This window comes from Gadus macrocephalus, chromosome 4 (genome assembly GCF_031168955.1).
Source record: "Gadus macrocephalus chromosome 4, ASM3116895v1".
Taxonomy (NCBI): Eukaryota; Metazoa; Chordata; class Actinopteri; order Gadiformes; family Gadidae; genus Gadus; species Gadus macrocephalus.
This window is the reverse complement of record NC_082385.1, coordinates 11,029,697-11,039,072: the sequence shown is the minus strand read 5'-3', so window position 1 is coordinate 11,039,072 and position 9,376 is coordinate 11,029,697.

Here is a 9,376-nt window from a genome sequence, read left to right as displayed (position 1 = left end):
GGAAGTGTTCTTGATGCGTGCTCGATCTCGCCGTTTCACCGAGCATGCATCGGAGGTGGCTCGTGTGTGCTTGCTACCGCTATAAATCCCAGGATGCATTTCGCACTCGCAGCAGTACGATGGCGGACAATATGGAGAAGACGCACAACTGTAGCTTAAGTTACTCTTAACTTATATATATATATTTATATAATATATAATATAATAATAATAATAATAATAATATACGATAATATATAAATATATATAGATATATAAAGTCGTGTGTGTATAGCTTATACACATGACAGGACACGCATATCTTTCCAATTTTTATTCATTCAGAATATTTACATACAATTTGAAAATGAAAGAGGCTGGGTTTTTGTTTTAGATCATTTGTATCAATTTGTATTGTTCAGTAGTATATGCCTAAATGAGGCCGTAGCACAGTTAATATGGCAAGCCATCCCCGCCAGAAAGCGGCATCATTTAGACGCGTATCACCTTCATTACGCCGTAAAATACGCCGTAAAATGCAGAAAAACTGCGTATTTTACGCCGTCATGCGCAAAAAAGCGCCGCTTTTTACGCCCGCAAATGAGCCTTTCAAGAGCGTGCGTAAAAAGCGCCGTTTTGAACATCAAAACGCGCGTAAAATACGGCGCTTTTGTGCACATCACAACGCCGTAAAATACGGCGTTTCTATAGTATGCTAATAACCTACGCCCTTCTTTTCTCTCAGCCAATGCATTTGAAGTGTTTGCGCCCAATCGCTGACCAAGACAAGCAGACCAAATCAGTTCAACACAGATCTGCTTTGAGGATTTCTCCTCTCATTTGGCGATAGTTGTAGCGTCATTTAGATACATATATTAGTAAATGCATTTCTATCTGTGTGGTTGCCTTGGCACATTTGATAGAGACGCTTGATTTATAGGCAGGAGGTTGTCGGATCAAATCCATTTATTACCGGATTTCTGCTTTTGTCAGATGGACACGCTTTTATGATCGCAATGCTTTTTCGTCGGCGAGCCAGACCTCCTGTGTTATAAGTTCCAAAGACAGTGCCTTTTTAGTCAGCCAGCCAGATCATCTCGGTGTCTTGTAACACGCTTTATAAGTTAATTATATTTAAATTATTATAGCCATCGAGCCTTTATTTTCGTGGAGTTATCGTTACATCCTCTCTCGTTCAATCGATATAAATACACAGTGGAAAGGAGTGAGAGGGAGCCACAGTTACAAAAGTGTCAAACAAGCTGTCCTCTAATTTAATCACCATTTCCCCAGGCCTATATGTTTTCAGGCCGACAAATGGTTGAAATAAAGTAACGTTCTGACCCGGCGTATATTAGACTTGTTAAATGCAGAAATGCTTGCTGGCAGTGTCTATAGAGTGGCGAAGTCACGCCCCTTCCGGTAGGGCTCATGGGACCTATGAGATCGAAAAATATGAATGGGTGTCAATGGAGAGAAAATAATTATTTTCTGGTCCCAGTCTTTATATGCCCTGGATTACACATATGTTGTTTGTGGATTTAAATGATAATTTTTCATGCAAAGAAAACTAAAAATGTTCGTGAAGAAGTTTGATAATTTTAGGTTTTATGTGAGGCCGCTTTGTGAACTACAGCTCTTCGCTGCTCTAGACGCATATGATATACCTACGTCACCACACCCGCCCTTGGAACTCGGCACAGAGATGGCGATCTCTCTGCCCCACTTCACCGCTTTTTCCAAGGGGAGGATAAAAGCATCGAAAGAGGTGAAAACCATTATAAATCGGGGCACGTGCAGAGTTTCAGTTATGCCGATGGGAAGATTGTCGGTCTTCTCCACGCCAGTCGCAGGGAGCGTGACGTCACATACGAGCCGTGTAGTCTTTCTCGTTGTGTTTTCTCTACAGCCTTTATCTGAACAATTGCACAATAAACGGTCGAACTCTTTGCATGAAAAATTATCCTTTAAATGCACAAACAACATATGTGTAATCCAGGGCATATAAAGACCGGGACCAGAAAATAATTATTTTCTCTCCATTGACACCCATTCATATTTTTCGATCTCATAGGTCCCATGAGCCCTACCGGAAGGGGCGTGACTTCGCCACTCTATTCAGTTTCAACACTCCAATTCCAAAATTATGTTTTCATGTCGTCAAATGCTCGAAATAAAGTCAGGTTGTGGCTCGACATCTACTTGACCCAGTCTCACCAATATGCGTACAGATCGCACGGTTTGACACTTTCAAAATGCGTGCAGTACATACGCCAAATGACCATTTCGCGTGCATATGATACGCAAAACCCAGCATTAACTACTGTGGAGGGCGGATGCGTCCATTTCGCGTGCATATGATACGCAAATCCCAGCATTAACTGAATGGGAAATGCAATATTTTAGGACAGATTCACCATTAAACGTGTTTCTAATGACATTTCTAGCGAGAAATGTACTTTTCCCTTGAATAATCTTCAGTCAGTGAATGTGTATGATCTTTATTAATCTTTATTATCTGAATGGGAAATGCAATAGTTTAGGACCGATTCACCGTTAAACGTGTTTCTAATAGGCCTAAAGTTTCTAGCGAGAAATATACTTTTTACTTGCATCATCTTCAGTCAGTGATTGTGTCTGATCTTTAGTTTTATAGTTATTAGGAAGATTTTATCGGCTCTATCATCTTGTTAGAAACACGTAGGCCTATATCTGAGAGCCAACCCAGTCGACAAAAGCATACGTTGACAGTGTACGTTTTCGTGAACCCTGGATTACGTCGCATTTCAACATAAAATAGCGTGTTATACACACACACACACACACACACACACACACACACACAAACACACACACAATGCATTTCGCTGCTTAAACAACAACATATTGTAGCGCCGACCAGGAAGAACAGGGAGACAGTCGTTTGTCAACTAGGGGTCTGTGCCTCATACACCGCTCGACTACAGAACACCCTCTTTTATTGACTCATTCGCACGTACATAGAACAGCAAACCTAACTAACACACAAGTCATTCTCGGTGGCGGTGGCAACAACAACAGAACAACACACAACAATGAACAATCCCAACCCATTAACAATCCCAACCCATTAACCCCACTGATCATTAATAACCCCAACAACTAGTAACGGACCCAGAACAACAACAATAACAGCAACAATAACACAACAACATGCGCGCCGGGAATCCCCCAGAATCCCCGGCACGAACCCGGAAGTGAATGAACCCGCGAACACTGGTCGCTACACAGCTCCCATCTGAGGGGTCAGTCGTCCCCGACGACCCCATCACCCGACACATAGTCCTTAAAGTGTTCAGGGGCCCGGCGCCGCCGGTTCGGCCGCTGAGCCCCCCTAGGGGCGACAGCCGCAGGGCCAACGGCCCCATCCGGGGAGCCGGCAGGGACAGGGGAGCCGGCAGGGGAACCACGAGGAGTTCCCTCATCAGCAACAACTGGGGCGAGGGGGCGGTACGGCGAGAGTCTGTCCTGGTGCAACACTACCACACGCCCCCGGGCGCCCGGCATCCGCAGCCGGTACACCACCTCGGACACCCTGTCGAGGATTTCCCCCGGTCCCTGCCAGTGGCTCCGCAGCTTAGGGCAGACCCCCCTCTTTCTGACGGGACAGTACACCCACACCCTGTCCCCAGGTGTGAACGCTCGTCCCCGGCAGCGAGTGTCATAGCCCCTCTTCTGCCTCACCCCTGAGGCAGCCTGAGCCTGGCGGGTGTAGTCGTGGACCACCAGCAGGCGATCCCTCAGCCTGCGGAAATAGTCCATAGCCGCACCCCCAGCGATCTCAGGCTCGGGCGGAGACCCGAACACCAAGTCCACCGGTGTCCGGAGCTCCCGCCCGAACATGAGGGCAGCCGGTGTGCAGTGGCTGGACTCCTGCACTGCCGTCCGATAGGACCACAGGACCAAGGGCAGGTGGCGGTCCCAGTCCCGCTGGTGCTGGCTGGTGAGGATGGCGAGCTGGGTGGCCAGGGTGCGGTTAAACCGCTCCACCAACCCGTCACTCTGGGGATGGAGCGGCGTCGTCCTGGTCTTGCGCACCCCCAGCCGCCGGCAGACCTCCCCGAAGACCTGGGCCTCAAAGTTCCGCCCCTGGTCGCTGTGGAGCTCAGCAGGGACCCCGAAACGGGCAAACATCTCCTCCACCAGCCTCTCCGCGGTGGTGGCAGCGCTCTGATCCGGCACCGCATACGCCTCGGGCCATTTGGTGAAGTAGTCCATGGCCACGAGGACGTAGCGGTTGCCGGAGTCGGTGACTGGAAACGGCCCCAGGACGTCGACCCCCACCCGTTCCATCGGTGCTCCCACCAGGTACTGCTGGAGCGGGGCATGGGAACGCTGGGCAGGCCCTTTCTGCGCCGTACAGGTGTCGCAGCAGTGGACATGCAACTCCACGTCCCGTCGACAGCCCGGCCAGTAGAACCGCCCCCGCAGGCGATGCAGGGTCTTGGCGTTCCCGTAGTGCCCCGCTCCCACCGAGCCGTGGACCAGCTGCAGCACCTGGGGACGAAGCGCACGGGGCACCAACAGCTGCAGAATGTTTTTCTTACCCCTAGGGTCCTGCCAGCTGCGGTGGACCACCCCGTTGTGGAGCCGGAAGCATCCCCACTGGGAGTGGTAGGCCTTCACCTCAGGCCCTCGTGCCGACACCTCCGGCCAGCTGGGGCGCTGCCCCGCCTCCAGCCAGTCCCTCACCAACGCCAGGGTCTTGTCGGCCCGCTGCTGCTGCTCCAACTGACTCGCCGTCAGCAGGAGCCAGCCCTCCGCCTCACCGATGGTCTGGTCAGCCTCGGTGGTCTGGAGAGCCGCCACCATCGGAGACTCGTGGACCCGCTCCTCCTGTCGCAGGCAGTAGCGACACTCCAGGACCGCACAGGGCCGCCGGGAGAGTGCGTCTGCGTTGTTGTGGATACGCCCCGCCCGATGCTGGATCTCGAAGTCGTATTCCTGCAGAATCTCCAGCCATCGAGCCACCTGGCCCTCAGGGTTCTTAAAACTGAGGAGCCACGTGAGGGACGCATGGTCGGTGCGGACCAGGAAACGCTTCCCATGTAGGTACGGCCTGAAATGCCGCACGGCCAGGACCACAGCCAACAGCTCCCGTCGGGTCACGCAGTAATTGCGCTCCGCCCGACTGAGAGTGCGGCTGAAGTAGGCGATGGGACGTTCCTCCTCCCCCACCCCCTGGGAGAGGACCGCACCGACCCCCACGTTACTGGCATCGGTGTCGAGGACGAAAGGGCGACCAGCGTCGGGGTACGCCAGGACCGGGGCCTCGGTGAGCACAGCTTGGAGTCGGGAGAAGGCCGTGGCGCAGGCATCGTCCCAGACGTACGGCCGGCCTGCCTCGGTTAAGCGGTGGAGGGGGCTAGCGACCGTGGCAAAGTCTTGGACGAACCGGCGGTAGTACCCCGCCAGGCCCAGAAAACTCCGCAGTTCACCGGCGTTGGTGGGGGTCGGCCAGTCCCGGACTGCAGCTGCCTTGGCCGGGTTAGTGGCTACGCCATGCTCGTTCACCACGTGCCCCAAGAACAGCGTTTCCCTGGCCAGCAGGGAACACTTGGCAGGGTTCAGCCGCAACCCGGCCCGGCGGATGGCCCCAAGAACCTCCCGCAGGTTCGCCAGCGCTCCCCCAAAGTCGCGGGCGTGCACCAACAAATCGTCCAGGTACACGACACAACGACTCCGGGGGATGCTCGCCAGCACCCTCTCCATCATCCGCTCGAACGTCGCCGGCGCGTTGCATAGTCCGAACGGCATGACACGGAACTGCCACAGTCCCTGTCCAATGGTGAACGCAGTCTTGGGTCTGGCCTCGGGTGCCAACTCCACCTGCCAGTAGCCGCTGCGGAGGTCCAGGGAGCTGAACCAGCTAGACCCCCCGATGTAGTCCAGGGCGTCGTCGATCCGTGGAAGCGGATACGAGTCCTTCCGGGTGACCTCGTTGAGGCGCCGGTAGTCCACGCAGAACCTCCAGCTACCGTCCTTCTTCTTCACCAGGACTGCCGGGGCCGCCCATGGACTGGACGAGGGCTCGATCACTCCCCCGGCAGCCATCTCGCGGACCTTGTCCTCCGCCGCCTGGCGCTTGGCTAGTGCTAATCGGTGGGGCCGCAGGCGGATGGGCCGAGCAGAGCCGGTGTCGATGTCATGCTGCACCAGCCCTGTCCGCCTGCAGTCCTCATCCCGTGCCGCGAAAATGTCCCCGTACTCCTCGAGTAACAGCCTCAGCTGCAGACTCTGCTGTACGTCGAGGCCAGCTCCACTGCGCAGCCAAAGCGCATTGACGGCCTCGGCGGTCTCAGGGGAAGGAAAGGCGGCAGATACAGGGCCGCGGGGAATGCAGGGGCCGGGCAGAGGCAGAGGCTCCTGGGGCACAACCCGGCGACTACTCCGCTGGCCGCCAGAGCCCCCATGCTCCCCCCGTCCGGACTGGAGCGCCACCGTCTCCGTGCCGATGGTGATGGTTGCTCCAGCCGTGTCCATCCTGGCACCCCAACGGCTCAGCAGGTCCAGGCCGATGATGCACGAGTCCCGGATGTCGGCGAGCCAAAACTCATGCATCACCTCCTGGTCACCCACCCGGACGGCCAGCCGCTTCCTTCCCCTCATTCCGGTCTCCTGTCCCGTAACGGTCGTCAGGCGGACGCTGGTCGCCGTCCACCCCCCCGAGAGTGCGCCGGTGGTGCCCGGAAAAACGCCCGGACGCACCAGGGAGATGGTCGACCCAGTGTCCACCAGGGCCGTGCAGGGTCGGCCGTCGATCCCGCAGCGGAGGTAAAGGCCCCTGGCGCGGCCCGGGCCGCCAACCAGAGCGCACCGACCGTGGAGAGGAGCAGGAATCCGGAGCGGCGGTCCCCTCACTGGGCCGCTCCGCTGCCGTTTTCCGCCGGACGAGATGGTCTAACCCGTGGTGCCGGTGCAGGGCAGTCACGGGCCAGATGGCCTGGCTCATCGCAGCGGAAACAGCGCCGATCATCTCCGGACCTACGTCTGTCGTCGGGTGGTGGACGCTGTGGTGGACGCTGCCGGGAACGCTGGGGCGAGGTCCAGGCCTGGAAACACTCTTCCTCGTCGTCCTCGTCCCGCTCGTAGTCCGCCTGCCGGACGTGATGTTGGGGGGCACCGGACGGCTGTAGGTTGGACAGCTCCCCTTCCGCCCGTTCCGCCAGCTCAAGAGCCATATCGAGGTTCGGGGGCCCGGCGAGGCGGACGTGCAGTCCCAGCCGCGGCGGGGCGAGTCCTCGGAGGAACGATTGAAGGGCTAGTTCCTCCCTAGCCGCAGCAGGGAAGTCGGGGTAGCCCCGCTGGGCGTAGAGCAGTACGTCCGCTGCGTAGGCCCCCAAACGTTCCCCCTCCCGGCGGCGGCGGCTGGTCAGCAACTCCCGGCTGTGGCTCACGACCCTCCGCTGCCCGAAACGCCTCTCCAAGGCCAGGGTCAGGGCATGGAGGTCACGCTGGTCTGCTGGGGCCAGGTCCAGCAGAACCTGCAACGCCATTCCCTCCAAGGCTAGGGCAAGCTGAGCGGCGGACTCATCCATACCCCAACCGTAGTACCGCGCTGCGATCCTCAACTGCGCCAGGTAAGGTTCCAGTGGCGTCGCTCCAGAAAACTTCGGCAGCCTGGCCACCAGGTGGCGAGCGACCGCCGCCGATCCTGCGACATCGCCAACGGCCGCTGGGTGGCGATATTGCGCAGCCGTCGCGCCGAGCCATTCCTCCGAGTCTTCCTCCTTTGGACGCGTCATGTTGGAAAACGTTCCTTTTTCCATAATCCCACTTCTGACACCAATGTAGCGCCGACCAGGAAGAACAGGGAGACAGTCGTTTGTCAACTAGGGGTCTGTGCCTCATACACCGCTCGACTACAGAACACCCTCTTTTATTGACTCATTCGCACGTACATAGAACAGCAAACCTAACTAACACACAAGTCATTCTCGGTGGCGGTGGCAACAACAACAGAACAACACACAACAATGAACAATCCCAACCCATTAACAATCCCAACCCATTAACCCCACTGATCATTAATAACCCCAACAACTAGTAACGGACCCAGAACAACAACAATAACAGCAACAATAACACAACAACATGCGCGCCGGGAATCCCCCAGAATCCCCGGCACGAACCCGGAAGTGAATGAACCCGCGAACACTGGTCGCTACAATATATTATATTCCCTCAAATATTATAACTTTCAAAACATTGGCCAAAGTGGAATATCTTTTTTATTTGGGCTGCTTCTAGGACATTTTGGGTGGATTTTGAACGGTATGTGGGCAGGACGTTTTTTGCAGGACCTGGCAACCCTGCGCTGTTGCCCGAGGTGGTGAAATGCTCCGGAACAGATCTGGATCCACTATGGCCAAAAGACTTGTATGCCCCCCCTCCCCCCTTAAATAAATACTATGGCAGAATAAAGAATAAATTCATGCATTATCATTCCACTTGAACATGTGTTTTTACAGTATAGCGTGGTGGAGGGATGACGTATGTTGGCCAACCCGGAAGCGTCGCCCTGGGTTCCCTTGACAAAAAGCCAACGGGGTTTTCCATTGGATTTTGGATTATTGCAGAAAAAGCACCCCCTCAAAAAACTGAAAATAAATAAATAAATAAAAATATCCTTGCTCCAAAGAACGAAATGTAAACCAATGCATTCTGAATGGGAGTGTTTCTCCGATTTTTCCATGCTACACAGAACGAAATGTAAACCCATGCAAATAAAGACTTCATGGTCATAATAATTTAAATATCATTAATCTCCTGAGGGTGGTATTCTATTTTTTTCAACGGGGCTGCATCCAGTCACTTGGCCGTCATGGTTGCTATGGTGGTTGCTATCGACCGCCCCCTCATACTTACATGGCTCTAAAAACCACGCCGCAAAGGAGCTGCCGTAAATTGTGTTGTTTTTGTCGTAAACTAGGGTCCGATGGTTAAAAAATAGACAGATATTCCAAGGTATCCTTAAAAGGCAGCTTGGATGTTTTTATTTTCTGCAGTTTAGACTTCTTCTATAACCTATTTTTGAAAGCAAAACACCAAGCTCATTGATTTAACGAGGCAGGGTTATTTGAAACAATTTATTAAATAAATATTTGTGAGAGGTCATTCCTTCTCCTGAGTTTGCTTCCTATTTATGTCTAGTGTACACCCCTACTGTCCACAAGCATCCCCCCCCCCCCCCTCCCCATATGGATTTAGAGAATTGTTGCCACGTCCCAGTGGAGGAGGTATCATATATGAAAGAGGGCATTCAATTATAGCCTACTACAATGATCAATTAGGAGGCTGAAGCCCTAAAGGAAGTGATGCAATAGGTGACTGAGTCGACAACATTTAAGTAAGCTCT